Source organism: Castor canadensis, chromosome 13 (genome assembly GCF_047511655.1).
Source record: "Castor canadensis chromosome 13, mCasCan1.hap1v2, whole genome shotgun sequence".
In the NCBI taxonomy this organism is placed as follows: Eukaryota; Metazoa; Chordata; class Mammalia; order Rodentia; family Castoridae; genus Castor; species Castor canadensis.
Window position 1 is genome coordinate 79159591 of NC_133398.1, and position 20081 is coordinate 79179671.

General features: G+C 41.4%; 1 protein-coding gene across 4 annotated transcripts in view; it reads left to right on the plus strand.

The window, feature by feature from the left end:
* Positions 1-20081, plus strand: part of Pcsk5 (proprotein convertase subtilisin/kexin type 5) — a 413349-nt gene that overhangs the window by 288679 nt on the left and 104589 nt on the right. The window lies entirely within an intron of this gene.

Consider the following 20081-nt stretch of genomic DNA (forward strand, 5'->3'; position numbering starts at 1 on the left):
ATGTTGATGCTGCCAGTATCACCTTGAGAACCACTGACACTGATGTTTATGTGAGACACAGTCCCTGCTCAGCCCCTAGTCATGTGACCTTGGATAAATCACTTACTCTCTTTAGCCCTCACTTTTCTCATCTATAGAAAGGAAGTATTAATGGCACTAGGGCTGGTTATTAAATGAGATGATACTCATGGGTGCATACAAAGCACTGCCCCTCCCCTAAGACACCTGTCCCCACTCTCCCAGTATATTAGTCTCTTTTTGTTGCTGTGACAAAAAGTCTGAGAAAATAACTTAAGGGAGCAAGGATTTATTTGGGTCAGTTCAAAGTTGACTGGACCCATTGCTTTGTCCCTTAAGTGAGGCAGAATATCATGGCAACAGGAGTGCATGGCAAAGGCTACTCACTTCATAGTGGCCAGGAAGAGAGAGCTAGGAAAGAGGTGAAAACAAGGTATATCTTTCCAGGGCATGCCCTCAGTGACCTTCTTATCTTAACTAGTCCCCATCTCCTAGGTTTTTTTTTTTTTTGCCACCTCCAATTAATGCCATCATACATAATCCATTAGTGGATTAATCCACTAATCAAATGAGAGCCCTCCTGATCCAATCAGTTTCCCAAAGCCCCATCATCTGGCAACAAAATCTTTAACATATGAGCCTCAGGGGGCATTTCAGATTCACCATGACACGCAGGCTACAGGTGTGACTCTGCTAGGTCTGCTATGGGAACACTCGAGGACCGGCAGGGCACAGTCCATGCAGTATTCAGCTACCTCAGTTCAGAGGTGTCCTGCCTACAAGGCAGTGCACAGTATCAAGATGCCTCCTCATCACAGAATGGACAGAATGTGGTCTTAAGCTTCTGTAGAGTGGTGCCCAGGTAGCTTTTTGCCCTGAGACTAACAGATCAAGTGATCATGGCAGAGTTCCAAAATAAAGACAATGCATCTGCAGTTCCATACTGACCTTGCTGTATTAGTTTCCTGTGGCTGCTGTAACAAATGATCACAACTTAGTACAGTCCATGTGCATTCTCTTCCAGTTCTGAAGGTCAGTAGCTGGCAGTGGCTCTCATTGAGCTGAAATCAAGGTCAACGGGGCCACTGTCCCCAGTGTTCTGGAGAAAAGCCATTACATTGCATTTTCCAGCTTCTTGAGCTGCACTCCTTGAGTCATGAGCACGTTCTGCTTCATCAAAGCCAGCAATAGTGTTTTTAAATCTCTTTCTGCTGAAATCTTTGTAACCAATTACTTCTGCAGTAAAATATCCCTTTATTTTCCTCTTCTAAGGACACTTGTGATTACATTGGCCCAGCCTGATAATCCAGGATAATCAAGATGTTTAAGTTAATTACATCTGCAAAATCATTTTTGCCACCTGAGGTAATACAATCCAGGAGCCATTATTCAGTCTAGTACACTGATAGGTATCTGAGCCACCATTTTTCCTATCAGTGAAAATGAAATGATAATATACCTTCATGAGAATGTTGCTAAAGAATGTCCATTGAATTGTTAAATACTCTCTGCTATACTGTTTTGATTTTAATCTTACATTAATTCATTAACTCTATTTACTCAGTTAACCTTTATTAAACATTTACTGTGTACCAGGTATAAGGGTTATACATAATATAATGAGGACTGTAAAATACTCCCTACTTTTATGAGTTTTATACTGAAATAGAGACAGATAAGTAGAGGAATGCCCTGGAATATGCACGTGCTATGGAGGGGAAATGTTCTATAAATTCTCCGCAGGTACATATGGGGTGGGCCTTCAGGCCACTACGCAGAAGGTAGAAGCAGAAAGAAAGAGCAGAAACAGGAGGTTGAAAAGGGACCAGGAGGTGCAAAATGATCTGGAGCACCTGAGAAGTGCCAGAGTTTGTCCCTGTGGAGGCCTTGAGTTTCAAGGAGTGGGGTGTAAATTGGGAGAGATATGCCAACAGTGTAGATAGGTCTGTATGCAATGGCCATGGGTGCCATGTAAAGGAGTCTGGATCCTAACATGTGGTCTGAGGAGCCACAAAAAAGCTGAAAGCAACTCCTGTCAATCTCCCACCACTGTGATCTGCAATTCTTTGCAGAAGACATTGAAAGTTCTGGTTTCCTTGCCAACATTTAAATGTCAAACTCCCAGATAGGTCTCTGCGAAGTGGCTCCAGTTTCTTTAAGATCCACTTCCTTTCTTTCTCATTGAGACCTTTGTGATTTACATTTTCTGAACTTTATTTTTAGAGCCCCCCATTATACTGAGCCCCTGGCTCCCTTAGGATCTCTATCAATCTCATTTATAAATCATTTGTTCTTATAAATGTTCTTATGCCCCTGGATCCCATTTCTCCGCTACTCTGTGGTTTGTTTTATATGAGAATATACAAAAAGTAAATTTGATATATTAACTATTAGAATATTAGGCAGTAATAGTTCTGATTGCTCGTGCAGTATCTTTTTGTATAACCTGGTAGTTTTGCTGAAAGTGGATTGATGGTGACTGTGATGTGACTTTAATTGGGAATGTCTCCTTTCCTGAATGCACAGTCCCTAGACTGTTTCATACCTCACTTTTCCTGAAGCTTAGCACCTCTCTCTAATATGCTTTTGTCAGTTAATAGCACTTGCTTCCTGAGCTTCAATAAACTGGCAATGAACTTCTGTACCGGAAGATATTTTGTGTTAAAAATTGGATTCATGCTGGGAATATAGCTCAGTGCTAAAGCACTTGCTAGCATGCCCAGCGCCCTGGGCTCGATCCCCAGCATTGCAAAAATAAAAAGGGATTCAGGACAGGCAATCATTTTTAACTAAAGATATTTCAGGCCTGAAGCCACAAATATCTAGCTATTGGAAACAAGACTATTGTACTGAATATTCATAATTAACCTCATCAACTAACTGTCAGAACAACTCCAGCATAATGCACACACACCCTCTTCTTATTCCCATCACTGTGGTTTCTGAATCCCATTATATTCTACTTACAGCCTGCATTCCCACCATTACCATTTCCAGCACTCCCTGATTTGCTTAAGCCTGTTCAACTATTAGTAGCTGCTAACCACAATAACCACACAAAATTTGCTAGAATCATATTTGTGTTTACTAAATTATCTCCTATGTTATAATGTAAACTCCATCAGGGAAAAGATCTGTGTTTTGCCTCCTACTGAATACTAAACACGTGAAATAGAGCCTGGCATGTATTAGTTTCTCAATAATTACATGTTGAGTGAATTAATGAATTGCTTTGCATACAATTTTCAGCTATTAGGTAACCTTTTTTTTTGCACTTCTAATTGCCAATGTGAATTTATTTATTTACAAAAATCTCTTGATCACTTTATCACATGACAAAGTAGGGATCCACATCACGGGAAATTATTCCTGACTACAAAGAACAATTAGTTCCGTGGGAAAGATATGTAGGCTGTATCTGAATATATATAATATATACTCAAAATATATACAGAGTTCAGTAAAATCAATTCAGCTGCATAATGATATACTAGGAAAGATTCAGAAGGCTTCATAGAAAAGGCTAATTTGAGTTGTAAGTAAGTAAACTGAGAGGCTGAGTCACAAAGATTGCAAGTTCAAGGCTAGGTTGGACTATCTAGAAAGACCCTGTCTCAAAAACAAAAAACAATTGAGTAGGAGTTTTCTGAGAAGGAAGTAGGTACAAACAAAATAAATATTCTAAATGAGAGAGTGCTCAACAGGCCTGGGGACCTGGAAGTCTCTTGGAACATGGGGATATGTCTTAGTTGGCCTCCCAGAGTCTAACAATGACAGAGATTGAAGTGCAAGAGGTTTATTTGGGAGATGAAAGAAAATGCCACTGGTGGAGTATGTGAGCAAGAGAGGAAAGAGAAGACAGCCTATGAAGGTTACATTATCAATCCCACAACTGTAGGGGAAAAGTAGCACTCATCTAGATAGGAAGCACAAAAGGGTTATAAGATGAGAAGCCTAGTTGAACATGGTGAGATAGAGTTGTCAGGACAGAAAACAGTACAGAACAGAGGCCTCACAGATATGTCTTCACAGGAGTAATGAAACCATGGTCTTCATGTACTAAGTCCCTATCATCAGTTGAGGACACTCCTGGGTTCAATCTCCTCCTTCATCTGGCTTGCCATGTGTGCCTTCTGAGGCACTGGAGAACAGCCTCAGAAAGTGCCAGCCCATGCTCTACACGGAGCTGATCTCTGAACACTGACCTGGTGAGGTCAAGGGATGTGTACAGAGTATCAGAAGAGTGTGCTGCAGTTTGAAAGGAGAAGCACAGGGGGTGCAAAATCGAGGCAAGGGTCAAATTTTAAGTCTCTTGTATGTCATTCCTTAAAGATTTTTCTATATGTAGAGCACTAGAAGATTTTAGATAGTAGAGTGGTTTGATAAAATTTGAACTTGAGAAAGACACATTTGTCCGTAGAGTACACAGAATTGGGTGAAGGGAGGGTGGTAGGAACGGACAAACAAGGAGTCCAGGCCAACAAGGAAGATAAATCCACCATGTGAGACAGGAGTGATTGGGCCAGATGCCCCATGGTGGTGCTGGAGAAGGGAATGGGCAGGTGGAATGAGTTCACGGGATAGAGATGACAGGAGTCGTGAGGGATTACATGTGGGAAGAGAGACACTAAGGATGACTTTCCTGTGCTGGCTTCCCTGATCAGATGATGACAGCACTCATCTAGATAGGAAGCACAAAAGGGTTATAAAATAATAAGTCTAGTTGAACATGGTGAGTGAGAGTTGTCAGTCAAGTACCCAGGTGGACAGTCTAATGGCCACGATGCAGGATCATTGAACTCAGGACAAAGATCTCGGCCAAGCAGAGCTGTTCAGAAATCACCACATTATAGAAGGTATTTGAGGCCACAAAAGCAGAGAAAATTCCAGAATAAATCACTTGAAGCTGCTCATGTGTGATGAGCTGGTTGAATATTACTATCAACATCCCCTAGCCCTTTGCCAACCTAGAGATGACATGGCCTCTATTGTCCCTGTGATTCATCGGCTTTGATTTCTCTCCACATCTTCTCAAGATGATTATCCCCTCCACCCTCAGCACAGTTGGATTTGGACAGGGAACAAGATGAGTGTATGATTTGAAGCACGGTATGTAAACTCAAATTATCAGCTTCCTCGTCTATAAATTCTGGATCCTGTAAGCAGAGATCACTTGTGTGACAATCAAATGAATAAACTTTCTTTCAAAATACAGTTTGCAAAGCTCCCCCTGTCCTGACTACAAAGATCAAACTTATGCTCTTACCTTTCAAGGCACTTAGCTGGGTTGGTAGAATGATTCTGCTAGCATTGTGCCTTTAACCTTGTGGGCTGGTTCATCTTTCACGTAAGCCTTGGTCACTGATTGAAAAGCAGTAGCCCTTGGGTCTATTTTTTAGAATAGTCACAACATCCAAGCAGCTGGAACCTCAGAGAAAACAGCCCTTTGTAACAATTTACCTTCCTTCTGCATGGGTTTTACACTGAGCATCTACAGATGTGTGACTTTTCTGCCAAAGTTATGCTGGCCAAGGACAGGACAGCCTCTCTGTGGAAACATGCAGGTGATGATATTTCTTTCACCATCTTGGCATCTTTACATGACACTTTATCTGGCAACAATGAATTGTTTATGGCGTGACTCTAGGCAGAATGGGCTGGGAATGCCTACACTATATTTCACTCCATCAACTCTTGTTACATATATGTCAGAGAGAGAGAGAGAAAACACAGCTGTCCAATGTAGAGCAGGCCCCCAAAACAGCCACCGTCAAAACACTGCCTGTGACATGTGGGCAAACCTACAGAGCCGTCCCAAGAGTTGCACTGTTTCCAAACATCTGCCAGATCATCCCAAACCACTTCCCTTGCATTCACAGGCTCTGGCAATACTACCATCATTTCTTTACTCACTCAAGTTCAAGTCCATGGATTTGAGCCCTCTTTCTCTGCTGATCCCCTGTATGCAGGCTATTATCATTTATCTAGTAATAATAATAGTATTCATTCACCATTATTATATACCAGACACACCTGTAGTTATTACAACTTTCTGGGATAAGACTATGCTATAGTTTGAATACTGAATGTCCTCCAAAGGCACATGTATTGAAGAATTTGTCCCCAGTGCATGGTGCTAGCAGGAGACAGCAGAACTTTGGAGAGGTAGAACCCAGTGGAAGACAGTTAGGTTATTGGGGCTATGTCCCTGAAGGGGAAATTGAGACTATCACCACTTTCTGTTTCTTTTTTCCTCTTGGTTGCCATTCCGTGAACAAGCATCCTCTACCTTGTACTGCCAGCATGATATACAGGGCCACCACAGGCCCAAAGCAACAGGACCTAGTGGCCATGGATTGAAACCTCTGAAATATGAGCCAAAATAAGCCTTTTCTCCTTAAAAGTTGTTTATATCTGATATTTTGTTACAGTGAAGGAAAGCTGAGTAGCAGGCCATTATCATTCCATCTTATAACCAAAGAAGCAAGAGTTATAAAAGTTAAGTAATGTATTAGTTACTTTTGCATAGCTGTGACCAAAATACCTGAAAGAATAACTTAAGGGAGGAAAGATTTATTTTAGGCCATGGTTTCAGAGATTTCAGTTCGTAGACCTAAGCTTTCCTGATTCTGGGCCCATGGTGGGGTAAAACATCATGATGGTGGGTGTGTGGGTAGGTGGCTATTCACCTCATGTGAACAGGAAGCAGAGAGAGAGGAAGGAAGAATCGGAACAAGATACATCTCCCAAGGGGACAAGATACATCTCCCAAGGGCACACCTCTAATGACCTACATCCTGTAAATAGGTCCCACCTCTTAAAGTTCCCAGAATCTCCCAAAATAACAGCAGCAGCTAGGGACCAAGTATTCAACAATAGTCCTATAAAGGACATTTCATATTCAAAAAATAATAAGTAGCTAGCTCCGAAATCACAGGTGCAAGGTGGCAGAGCTAGAATATGGGTGGAGCTTTCTCTAGTGCTAAATGTCACCATATTTCCTCCTGTAGAGCCCTAATAATCTCATCCACCTATCCAGTAGATGGCATTTTGAAGATTTCAAAGTCACAAAAAGGATGTGAGGGCGATCTGGCTGCGACATCTGTCACCCCATTGATCGCCAGGGTTGATTCGGCTGATCTGGCTGGCTAGGCGGGTGTCCCCTTCCTCCCTCACCGCTCCATGTGCGTCCCTCCCAAAGCTGCGCGCTCGGTCGAAGAGGACGACCATCCCCGATAGAGGAGGACCATTCTTCGGTCAAGGGTATACGAGTAGCTGCACTCCCCTACTAGAACCTCCAAACAAGCTCTCAAAGTCACAAAAATGCTTTGTCACAAAGCATATGATTTGATCTTCCAAACAGATCAGAAACTAGGCAGGGCCTGTGTCATCTCCATATCCACTGCTATAGAAGTGACTAAGAATCCCAGGGTGTCAATGGCCAGGTAAAGCCACCTGTCTGAGCCTTGGACTCAGATCATCTGATTGTCTCCACTGTTCCCATAGATACCATGGTTTTTCTTCAGACCACCTTTTTTTCCTTTTGAAGTGACCAGTGTATAAAATTTCTTAGGAGACCCGGTTTGGCCTATTACAAAGACATTTCTGATAGTCAGTGTTTTCCAAAAATGGAAGAAGAAGCAGAGTTCTCCTTCCCTTTCAGGGTTCATTCAGACACAGAGCAGCCATTGGGCTAGAAAGTCATTAAGGGAACTCAACCAGATCCCTGGGGGAGGGGCAATAGGGACAGATAGATTATATCAGCAATAAGGTCCATTTCTTCCTTCTATCCTACACATTGTTTCCAGCGGACCACCCAACCCTTACCATTTGGGTTGAAAGAGCTCTATTTCTTCAGCCATTGTTTACTCTAGTCATCTCCTAGTTGGCTTCCTAGACTTTTCCTTCCAACTTATCCAGTCTCTCTTGACCAGGGTGATTTTCCATCAGAGTTGTACCCATTGTAGTTGTTACCTTATCCTAAATCTTTAATAACTCCTTTTGGCCAGCCATACTCATGGATCACCTCTGTCTAATGTCCCATTATCTGTCTGCATCCTCTATCCAAACTCATTTTTATTTGCCCCAAAGTCAGTTTCTACTTCAGTCAACCCAATCATTTGCCTACTTCTAGAGACACCATGCTCATTCTAGCCTTCAATCTTTGTTTTCCTCATTCTCCTCTCCTTAAATATTTCCATTTTCTTTCTTGTCCTTCTAAACATACCCATCTTTTTAGGCCCAAACCAATTTTATTTCTGTTCAACAAGCAAATAATTTTAATGAATTCCTCCCAAAGAACATAAAACCATCTAGGAACAATCTTCCACTCGTGCAATGACACCATGAGGATCCAAAAATAAATAAGAAATAGCCCCATCTTCAGGGAGAACAACAATCAGAACCAGCTGCTTTGGGCAACTCATCATTTTGAGTGTTTAGTTGAACACTACCTTGTGTTCTTAGTATTTGAGGTGAGCTGATTCTGTCTATCCATGAAGGATAAACACTGAGCCTTCTTCCAACACACCCCCAGAAAATGGTAGGCAAGCAAATAGTTATGAGTCACATGAATGGGGAGTCCATGTTCACACACACACATACACATACATACACATACATACATATACACACACACACATACAAAGATTTGAATTTCTGTCATGTTGGAAGAAGAATGACATTTAAAGATAAAAATCCCATTTCTACTACTCTCCAGGAACAGGAGGGCAGCAAAATCCTAGTTAAAAGAAAAGTCTGACCTCTTTGGTATAGTCCCAGCTGTCAACAGCTGGTGACCCTAATAGGTCACTTAATGTTTCATTGCCTCAACTTTCTCAAAAGAGAAATCAAGATGATTTTAAAAAGTAATGCACAGTGCCCTCCTCCCAATGGGGTTATTATTTTTGTTTGCTTTGTTTTCTTAAGGCAGGGTCATGCTATGGAGCCCAGGTAGGCCTTGAATTAGTGATCCTCCTGCTTCTGGGGGCCCAAGTGCTGAGATCATAGGCATATGCCACCATTCAGGCCCGACAGGGTTCTTAATGTAAGGATCAAGTGAGCTAGTACACGTGGGTCTCTCAGGACAATTCCTAGCATATGGCAATCACTAAAAAGTGTCAATTATTCATATAAATAATTCAATGACCTTGGAAAAATTGCTTAAATTTTCCAAGCCTCAGTTTCCCCATCTTTAAAATGGGAGCAAAACTCATCTCCATAAGCTGGCCCTGAGAATTACAGAAAAAAAAAAGTAGAAAACCTTTTCGCAGAAAAGGTTTCCTTATCTTTGCCTTAAGTCTGGATTTATAATTCCCAAACAACACAACCACACCTTTCTCCTGTCTCTGCTCCTTTTGTGGGTTTGCACACCCTCCATTCCTGCTACTGTAGAAGCTGTTTGCTCCTATTCCATAGAAAATGTTGGCCTCTTACAAATTCATCTTTAGAAAATTACAACCTAAATTACACTAGATAGTTGCACAAGTCAAAGACCCCTGAAGTTCCCCAGCCCACACGTGGTTTTTCCACAGCTTGTCCCTGCATATTTTGGCCAACAGTGATCAGCAGAGTGAAAAATTGGCCTTCTCCCAGAGAGCTTGGGGCCCTAGACACATCACACCATGTAAAATCTGGTTATGATGAATATTGAAAGCAGCCTTTAAAGCAAAAAGGAGTCAAAGCAGGTCAGACAGCAGTCAGAGGGAGTTGGGAAAGAGAGGAGGCCCTGACTCCCCAGCTCTGCCTGAAGGAGGAATCACAGAACCAAAGGTCCAGGAAGCAGCAGGCTTCCTCAGCCAGGACACTGAACCCTCACTTGCTGCCTGGTGGCTATAGTCCTAAACCATGGGCTGGGTTGGGCTCTGAAGGCCCAGGACCCTTTAAAATGGGACTCAGAGTACTTGTTCCCAAGGGGACAGTAATGTCAGTAGCTCAAGAAGGTGCAGTGGCCTCCAAGGGAAAAGCTGAAGGCCTATTTGGAGTGAATGTGGTGATGGAGAGAATGGAGGTCAAGGAAGGAAAGTCTGAATGTTCCTCAAATGCTGACTTGACTACCTTCAAGCTAGATAAGCTCTGCTAGCAAAGCATCTGAATGTACTAAAGGCTCATGTAGACTTTCTAGAGCTACTGCGCCTTTTGGTCATGAAGTCGGAGGCGCTCTCTGCTCTGTGTGATGTCTCTGCATGACTGGTCTGGGAAGACAAGTTCTCATGAGAGTCTAACCAGTCGAGGGATTTTACTAGTAGAACCAGGCTCTCTACAGCAGAGATAGGGTGGGTTAATGAAGTAGAATCTCTAAAGGAGCCATTGAGGCCTTAAGGGAAAAGATCAAAGAGCAAGACCGTACTGCGGCACGCGCATCATTCTGAAATATTTTGATAAGTCAAGAATCCTCTTATGATACTACTAATGGCTAAGAAATAATTCCCTAGTTTTATACTGAGCCTGGACAAATTAGCTCATAACCAATTCCTGACCACTGAGTTAAGAGCTGAATGAAGATCAAAGTCACAACTTTATGTTACTCCTAGAAGGTCTCTCTACAAGGCCACAAGAAGGATGATATTGAGCAATAGAATAAATGATGTACCTTTTAATAAAATACTGGTTTGGGGTACCAACAATTTCTTAGAAAGTTAAAAGTTTTAAATTTGTGCGATTAGGATAGGGTGAAAGGGTAGACTGGCTGTCATTTTCTCGAAAAGAACTTATATGTCAAACAAGACCTTGCCTGTTAAGTTGTTAAAAGTTAATAAAATGGTTAATAAAATTGGAGTCCATTCTCATAAGTGGTCCCTGAACAACTGTGGAGAGAGGAAAATCTTTTCTAGGTATTTTGTTTATATTTACTGACATACTTCTAAATCAATGATAGCATAGAAAGAACCTTACCTAATACCAGGCAGGAAAGTTAAGAGGGAACTACAAAGTTTGGACAATTTCTCTTCTTTTATGAAGTTGAAAAAGATGAATTACTCAGAGCCCCCAGACAACAATAAGTGAGCTAAGATTTGAGAGCTTCTAAATGTCTTTTCACTCCCCTCTTGCTTAACTGGGGGACTGTGCTCATTGGAAGAGCAATAGCTAGCATTTAGACAGCACTGAATAGTGTGCTAGTAACTTTCAAGCACATTTCAAGTGACAGCTCATTCAATTCCTCTGACTGACTTATAATGTAGCTGTGATTATTTCCATTTTACAGATGAGCTAACTGAGGCTCAGAAAGGTTATTATACGGCTGGCCAAAGCAGCGATGGAATTCACATTTAGAATATCTCCTGCCAGATACAAGTATTTAACTTCTCTCCTGCCTCTCAGGGAAAGCCCTTACTCTCTGAATGGGGAGAAGACAGCTCATGATCACTTGAAGACACAGTGAAAATGAGAGGAAACTTGCAGAGGGGAAAGTGGTATTCTCTGTATGGTGGAACCATGCGTCCATAACAATTTCTGGACATTCTAAACCTCCAATCACATGTAAAGCAGGTGGGCGGATGTTGGTAGGCAGGGAAGCACCTGAGACTCTCTCTCAAGCCTAGAAATTCTAAAGCCTCCTCCCCACACACCACCTCCCTACCCTATACCCTGCTGTACACGACACACACACACACACACACACACACACACACGCACACACACCACACCCTCACTCACATGCTCACCTGTTTATGTGCTCCACCCCTACTAAGAGAGAGACCTTATAATCAGTCCTGGTACCTGCCAGGTAAGGAAGCAAAGTCCATCTCCGCCCACTCATTTAAAGAAGCAAGCGCTCAGGAACAATGGCTGCTCTATGGTGACACCAAGAGTCCCCAAGTTCTGAAGCTGCTTTGATGATGCTGCTGGAGGAAGCACAGCTAACGGAGATGCAACCCTTTCTGACAGACTGACCTCAGAGCCTGAGAAAGGCACGTCCTGGTCAATGGAATTTTCCACAGCACAGTTCAGGAAAAGCTGCTCTCATTCTGGTACAGACAGGCTGTCTAAAATGGACTGCTAATGACAATTTTTTAAAAAAACTGTGTAGGTTGCATCTTGCAGTTCAATTGCTGTGAGCGGTCATTGTTCTGGGTACACATTGTCATTAATTTTAGTTACCTCGTTGCCACCCACATAGGCAGCCAATATAGTTTCCAAATCCCCTTGGGAGGGGTAGAACAACACAACTTGGAATCCAGGGTTTTGAGTGATGTTCAGAGTTTATATTCTGTTGCTTCAATTCTATATTTGAACAAATGAAACTGATAGCTCCTACCTGCCGTACATTGTGACCAGAAATTTAATGACATAACATAATCGATGTACCTGATAATTATAAGTGACATTTTGCCATCCACCATATGAGGTGCCTTAGTTCTGTTTTGTCACTTGGTCCCCACTACATCCTATGAGAGAGAGAGGGAGAGAGTGGAGAGAGGTATTATGCACAATTTACAGAAGAGGAATGTCAGGGAAATATGTATTTGATTAATCTCAGACAGCTGGAGAAGGGAGCCAAAAGTCAACCCCAGGTCAGATGACTCTGAATTCTGTGCCTTCGCCGAACATAGTGCTTCACACTCTGGTGACAACAGGCATAGAGCAATTCTTTCTTTCTTTATACACGTAGGCTTTTTGAAAAGCACAATTTGGTCACTCCCAATGAAACATATGGCAGCCTGACTAATGAGATGCTTCCCCGGTCACAAAGGGACTGAGGCATCCTGAGTGCCATGTTCCACAAAGACCTGTCACTAGACAAACTATTGAAATTTTCGGAAGGAAGCATTCACATCCATGGATGGACCGTGAAAATGGTGACCCAATTAATGGATAATTTGTTGATTACCGGAGCTGAGACTGGCTATGGTACAGCTGTAGGACTTGGAATGCAATTCTTCCTCTTTCCAGGGACTTCTCCTTCCTCCTAATTAGAGATTCAGCTGAAATATTTGAGCCCATGAAGGCAGTATATGAGGCAAGTATTCAGGAGTGTGGGAGAGGAAAGATGAAATCAGCATTTTGTAGGTTGTTGATACCAAAGAAAAGAAAGAGGGTGATTTGAGGAGGTTCCTTCCCATGGGGCAGTGGAGTGGGGAAGGTGACCACACCCAGACTTTTAAGGGGTTTTTAAAAGGTTATAACAGCTGGTAGGGAGGTCCTTTGACTTGCTACAGAAATAAAAGGGGTTGAGTTCAGGTCTCCTCCATGTTTTGGGCCTTGAGCCATAACTGAGAACATGTTGATCTCATTAAGCTCCGTGAAGGACTTGGGCAATCAACCATCTGCATGCTAACACCCTTCAGTTGAGACGCTCCAGATCAGAAGGGTCAGGAAAGCTCCATGGGCCATGCTCCTGAGAGTTTCACTTGCCATCTTCACCACTCCAAAGATAAAGGAAATGATGTACACCTTAGACCTGACAGCACTGTGCTCCCTCATGGGTTACACGGAAGCACTACTAACAGCCCATCCTACCCCTTGTCAGCTTGCACCTGTCAGTGAGAGGCCCTTAGTTCCTGGACCTCTGACCTCTTCAGTCATTCACTTCCTCAGTAAGTGTCCCCCAGTGGTGACCTATTTCCAGCAGTTAGCAATGCTTCCCAAAAGGTAAATGAGTTATTCTCTCAAATTATGGTCCCTTACTTCTGTCACTGTGTATTAAGACCCAGATATTCCTCATTGTGAATGCATCAGATACTTTTTCTTTTCCCCTTTGAGACTGGCCCCTTTGTAGCCACAAATAGAACAGACATTTGAGGATAAAATCTTCACTTAGAAACCAGAGTCGGGAGATTAAGTACTCTGGCAAAACCTGTAAAAAAAATTCTAGGCTCATAGAAATGCAAAGACAGCCTACTCAATACACTGTCAAGAAATTTCACACCCCTAAGCTGCCCGGGACTTCCATCTACCACACGCTCTGCTTGCAAGAGTGTTTCCATGATTTTCTTCACCCTCAAGTTCAATGATGCAGTTTGTAAATTTATTTTGTTTACTTACAGATAATAATCACACTGATTCCTTTTTACCCTCTTGGATCTGGTCTTGCAACCAACTCTGCAGAGCCATTTTTCCTTAATTGACAAATAATAATAGTATATATTTACAGTGTACAGAAGGATGCTTTGAAATATGTATACACTGTTGAAAGACTAAATCCAGCTAATTAGCATGTGGATTACCTCACACACTTATTGCATGTTGGTGGTAAGAACACTTAAAATCTACTATTTTCGGGTTTTTCAAATACAATAAGCCTACATTATTTGCAAATTCCTTACACATGGCTTTGACCAACCTCAGTTAAAAAAAATAAGTCCCCTATGCATGTCATGCAGTTCAGTTGATGCAAAGAAGCTCTCAGTCAGTCCCGGATCATTGTCAGTTGTGTTTAAACTCAATGCATTGTGAGCAGTAGTGGATTTTTCCTCAACTGCATTCTCCTTGGAACCATATACCCGTGGATATATTGTTATTAATTCTGATCCCCACATTGTACAATTGAATTCTTGAACTCCTGTCTAACTGAGACTTTCTACCCTTGGCCAATATCGCCCCCATCCTTCCAACCTCTAGTCCCTAGTAAACCAGCATTTTACTCTCTGCTTTTGTAGATTACACATCTAAGTGACGTCACACAGTATTGTAGGTTTTAATTCTATCATCCTCATGCTGAGCTCAGTGACTTTTCATTAACATACAGGAATGCCAAATTCCTTAAAAGATAGGCAAGAATCTCCCTATATATGAGATTTTCATACAAATTGGGGATCAGAGAGATGTTGCCATAATTCTACTTGTTAACTATTTCTGAGGCACCAATTTATCTTGTTTCTAGATAGCAACTAAGCAGTAGAAAATTCTGTCCTGAGCCCTAATCAATTTATTTTACCAATTAAAAAAATACTTTTGAGTTCTGCTTAGGATACTATAGTCTAATGGGCAGAATGAACTGCTTATAAAGCTCAGTTTATTTGATACATAAAATTGCATTTTAATAAATGGTTGTCATTTTATCAGAGAAAAAAAATTTGGTGAGTATTGCCAATCATTGTGTAAGTCCAGCTTGTTCAACATGCTTGTTCAATGTCCATTTATTTTCATAGTAAAGTCCTTTTTGAAACTGCTACCTCACCAAGTGGTTTAGGTGCGGCATATACTCAGTTCTTTCTTTTTATAAATAGCAAAGCTAGTTGGAACACTGAAAAGGAAATTGAATCCATAGCAGGGAAATACTGTAAAAAGAACATGGGCCAAGGCTCAGACACACTGGAGGCACAGCCCAACTCTGTCCCTTGCCTGGTTGAATGAATTTATGCAAAGTTTTTCATCTCCCTGAGCCTGTTTCTTACTCACAAAAGAGGTTGTTGTCTGGATTCAATATTACATAGTACAGCACTTGTATGTAATATGGTAAATATCAATGAATAGGAGCTTGTGTGATTGCTCTATTCAGGTGTGTGGGCCAAGGCTGCACTTTGGATACATTTTTGTAGCTGCCTGACTGTGGTCAGGGCTCAAACAATGCTGGGAACTAAAAGGGTGTACTCTTAATTCTGTTCTTTGAACATACAAGCTGAAGGAAATTAAGTATTTGCATGTGTGTTGGATCCACAATTTATGATCCATCCTCTTTGCAGGAGTGCCAACACTGGGGTGTCAGAGGAACATACAGAGTACTTGCACAAACCACAGATCCAAGCCTGCTCCTGACAATGCAAAAGCAAGGGGACCAGAGAAGCCAATTCAAGCCCATGTGGGGAGTGCTAGGCAAAACGCTGAGCTAACAGGATAGAAAAGCAGTGACCCCCGGGCACCTCCAGGCTGTGGACATAGGACTCTCCTTGTGGCTGCTTAGTGTTCATTCCTGCTGTAATGAATCCTGAGAAAGAGAAAAGCACAGAGTTTTCCATCTGCCAGATGTCTGCCTTATGACAAGTTTTATCCATGTGTCCACTTATTCCCACCAGCACAGGCAGTCCCTAAGCCTGGCACTCTAGATGATTGATGCTCAAGTACCCGACCCCAAATGGCAGACAATCCTGAGTTTTCATGGTTAGTATTTAGTATTGGCTTGTTCAGGAACAAATTCATTAAGTAGACTTTTTTAAATTGTGGCAAAATATATATAACATAAAATTTAGGCTTCTAACTGTTTTTGTGTTCAGTCCCCTGCCACTAAGTACATTCACATTGTCAGGCAGCCACCACCACCATTCATGTCCAGAATTTTTATCTTTCTCTACTGAAACTCTCTACCCATAAAACAATAGCCGCTTACATTGCCCCTCTCCATCTCCTGGTCCCTGGTTCTATTTTGTTCTTGTGATTTTTAGTACTCAACACTTAACAGAATGTCTTCAAGCTTCATCCTCCCTGTAGCATGTGTCAGAATCTCCTTGCTTTTTAAGGCTGAATGATTGCACAGACTTTAAAGTCAAGATGTTGGAGTCCCAGTTGATGGCCTCATATTTGAGCCTTGCTATAAAACTTCTGCTTAATGAGGCTTTAAAAACTGACTTATTTCATTAGCATATAATTAGTTGAAAGTGTTGCTGAGCACTTATTGTAGCTTGTGGAAAGTAATAAACATATGGTTTTTTTTTTCATGAAAATTGTTTTCACATAGTAGTATCTTAAGGTGGAAGCTACATATTGACATTCTTGCAAAGAGAGGATTTAATTAGCACTTGTGATTGTGGAATTATTCAATGAGGTCACACTATGACTTCCTGGCATCTGTGTGATAAGGTGTGTAAACAGTCCTCCAACAGAGGTCTACAGATAATTAATACTCAAAGTTGCTGAATGAGATAACCAGATCAAAAACTAAGCTACTAAATTCCCAACTGTTCCTCCCATCCTCTCTTACCAGTAACCTGACCAAAAGTTGTTTTTAATGCACAGCGTAATCCACTTAAGTGTTTATTAATGTCTTAGGTTATATATTTATTTATACAAACTACAATATATTTGTCCTTAGTCAATAAAGAAATACTATGAAGTATAAAAGATAGCATAGCATTTCTTTAGGATAGGGAGCTCTCTGACCTTATAAACCTAAAAGATATTGTGTCTCCATCATGTTTCAGAACTATGAGTGATATAATTCATGTTCACCTATTCTGGATGATGTCACAAGTTTTGTATGTAACCCAGACTTGTTGGTAACATTCTGCCGAGTTAGTAAGGGAATGGAACAAGCAGAGGAAGAGTAAGAACCACTTACTGATACTTTTTTTTAATTCACAAGTGTCCATTTTTAAGCTGAGCCTTCAACTTTCAAGGCACCATTCCTCCCATGTGACCCTGTTTCCTCTATGTCCTTTGAACCATTAGAGGGTAGGATGAGAAAGGAACTAAAAGAGGAATGGAAAATTTTTGATCACAAGAGAAAGATAACTTGGAAATAATAACAATGGATAAAGAAGCCAGAAAAAAAGAGCTTGTAGAATGAGGTGGAGAACAAACTACTGGCTCCTGTAGTTTCTACTAGAAGTCACTTTTTCTTAGAATTTTGTAAATCACGTCTGTCATAAATATTCACTTCATTGTGCAAGGAAGATAGATGATAAGACTTTGCTGCTCCAACAACTAAAAAAAATAAGGCAACTTCCCTATGTCCTTGGAATCTGACCTCCTGAGTTCCAAATGTGCAGTGGAAAACTTGTTTCTGTAAGGACCGGGGGCAGTTGTTTATGTAACAAACTGGACATCTACATAAATATGAGAATTGGGGCAGGTCCCTGCCTTGTCATCTGTTCTAAAGCCAGAGTTTGTTCTAAAGTGAAGAGGCGTGCAGACTGGAGAGATGAACCATGTTACTGTCCTTCGTTGACTCTCTTACATAAACTTCAAGGTCATGAAACCTTCTCTATTTTGCTTCCAAATAGCAGGAGCTTGAAGTCACTTATCAGGAAAGGAAAGAGCTTGGGAAGGTTTTTGGTTAGGGGAGAAATTTTGTAAATCTGAAGTTTGTGGGAGATGTGAAGAAGAGATTGAAGACAGAGGGCAAAATATCCTGAAGAAAGAGTAGAGACATACCTTCCTTAAAGATAGGAGATAAGAGATCAGTCAAGGAAAACTTAAGGAGGAATTTTGACATTGAGAACTCAAACAGCTGAGGAGCAAATTAGGAGGCAAATTAGGAGCAAATTAGGAGGGCTATCTCCTTCTGAGCAAGAATGGAATTTATGTTTTGAGATGGTTTGGCCCAGCCTATGTGGGGAATGCAAGAGCAAGTTATACATCATAAAGAGCCACCTGGGTAATGTAGAATCACAATGAGGCATGCATAGGTTGTATTTGGAGAGCTTACTCAAAATCTTAGAGATGGGCAATGCTTAGTGGTCATTATATCTAAGGTGGCATCTTGAGAATGTTGATAGAAGCCATTATAGTTGGACAAAATAAGAAAATACACAGCCAAAGTATTAAAGCCTCATACTGGTATAGTGAACACAATGAGGAGGCAAATGAGAGAGAATTCAAGCTTCACAATAATATCCTAATAACCCTTACCTGACCTAGCAATGCTTCATCTGTAATTGTGAAGACTTTGGGTGTGGATGTGGTACAACTCTCATGTGTTGTAGCAGCTTTTGACCTAACAGCAAGATGCGTTTAGTTGAAAATCTGATCCTAGCATTGGGTCTGCTATGCTGTGACAAGTAAGGTAAATGAGGAGTTGGAAGAACCAAACCATTGCATAGCTCCCACAGGTACACATCTCAAGGCAAAGTAATTGTCTTTGTCTCTAGGTCTACAAGGTCTAGCTGAGTTCCATGAGTTTCCTTCCTCTTCTGTCTTAGTCTTTAGACTATTGGAGGAAGTAGGAAGCTCCTGGCTAGCATTCAAGTATAACTATTTCCTTATAAATCATTCTTCTTAAAAATCTTTGAAAACCCTGGCTTTTTAAATTTGTATGTCTCTGAATCTTACCTAGTACCTGGCATGTATATAGATGTTCAAAAAACATCCATGGAATGAATGAATGAGTGAAGAAGCTGTACTCTCTATGAGCCCACATTTCTTTATTTATTTTTTTTTTTCATTTTTCTTTTATTATTCATATGTGCATACAAGGCTTGGTTCATTTCTCCCCCCTGCCCCCACCCCCTCCCTTACCACCCACTCCACCCCCTCCCGCTCCCCCCCCAATACCCAGCAGAAACTATTTTGCCCTTATCTCTAATTTTGTTGTAGAGAGAGTATAAGCAATAATAGGAAGGAACAAGGGGTTTTGCTGGTTGAGATAAGGATAGCTATACAGGGCATTGACTCACATTGATTTCCTGTGCATGGGTGTTACCTTCTAGGTTAATTCTTTTTGATCTAACCTTTTCTCTAGTTCCTGGTCCCCTTTTCCTATTGGCCTCAGTTGCTTTAAGGTATCTGCTTTAGTTTCTCTGCATTAAGGGCAACAAATGCTAGCTAGTTTTTTAGGTGTCTTACCTATCCTCACCCCTCCCTTGCCACATTTCTTTAGAATATACTTTGAAGTTTGAAGTCTCTGTGGCCTTCTCCCATTTCTGTCTGACTCAGTGTATATCTTTTGAGAGATACATAGATACCATCCAACTTGCACTGGACCTCGTAGGCAAGGTCTATTTCTTCCTACCAGGTCTGCCCTGGATCCTCTGCTCTTAATTTTGGTAACAAATACAAGACTTAGAACACAGTCCAGGGTAGGCAGAATATATTGCTATTAGATATTTGTATCACTCTAACATGTCCTTTTCCCCACAGTTAGCAAAGCTAATATAAAAACTTTAGATGAAGGGCCTTCTCTGCAATGTAAGGGCAAACTCCAGCAATCCCTTCATTTCTGTCTTTGTGGTTAGTTCTAGCAAGTGGAGGATTCATGTTTGTAATGCTTACCTTTCCTGACTGTATCAGTTCTGTAACGCTGTGGGGAAAAGGCAGAAGCATGAATGTCTCTTCATCCCTCACCAGTCAAGCCTGTTTCCTGGGCTTTTCTCAATGCATCTACAAAAAGCAGCAGTAAATCTGAGAGTACTGGTATGACAGCTTGATTAAGCCATGGGTGGGTCATCCCACCTCACCACACCAGCTGCATC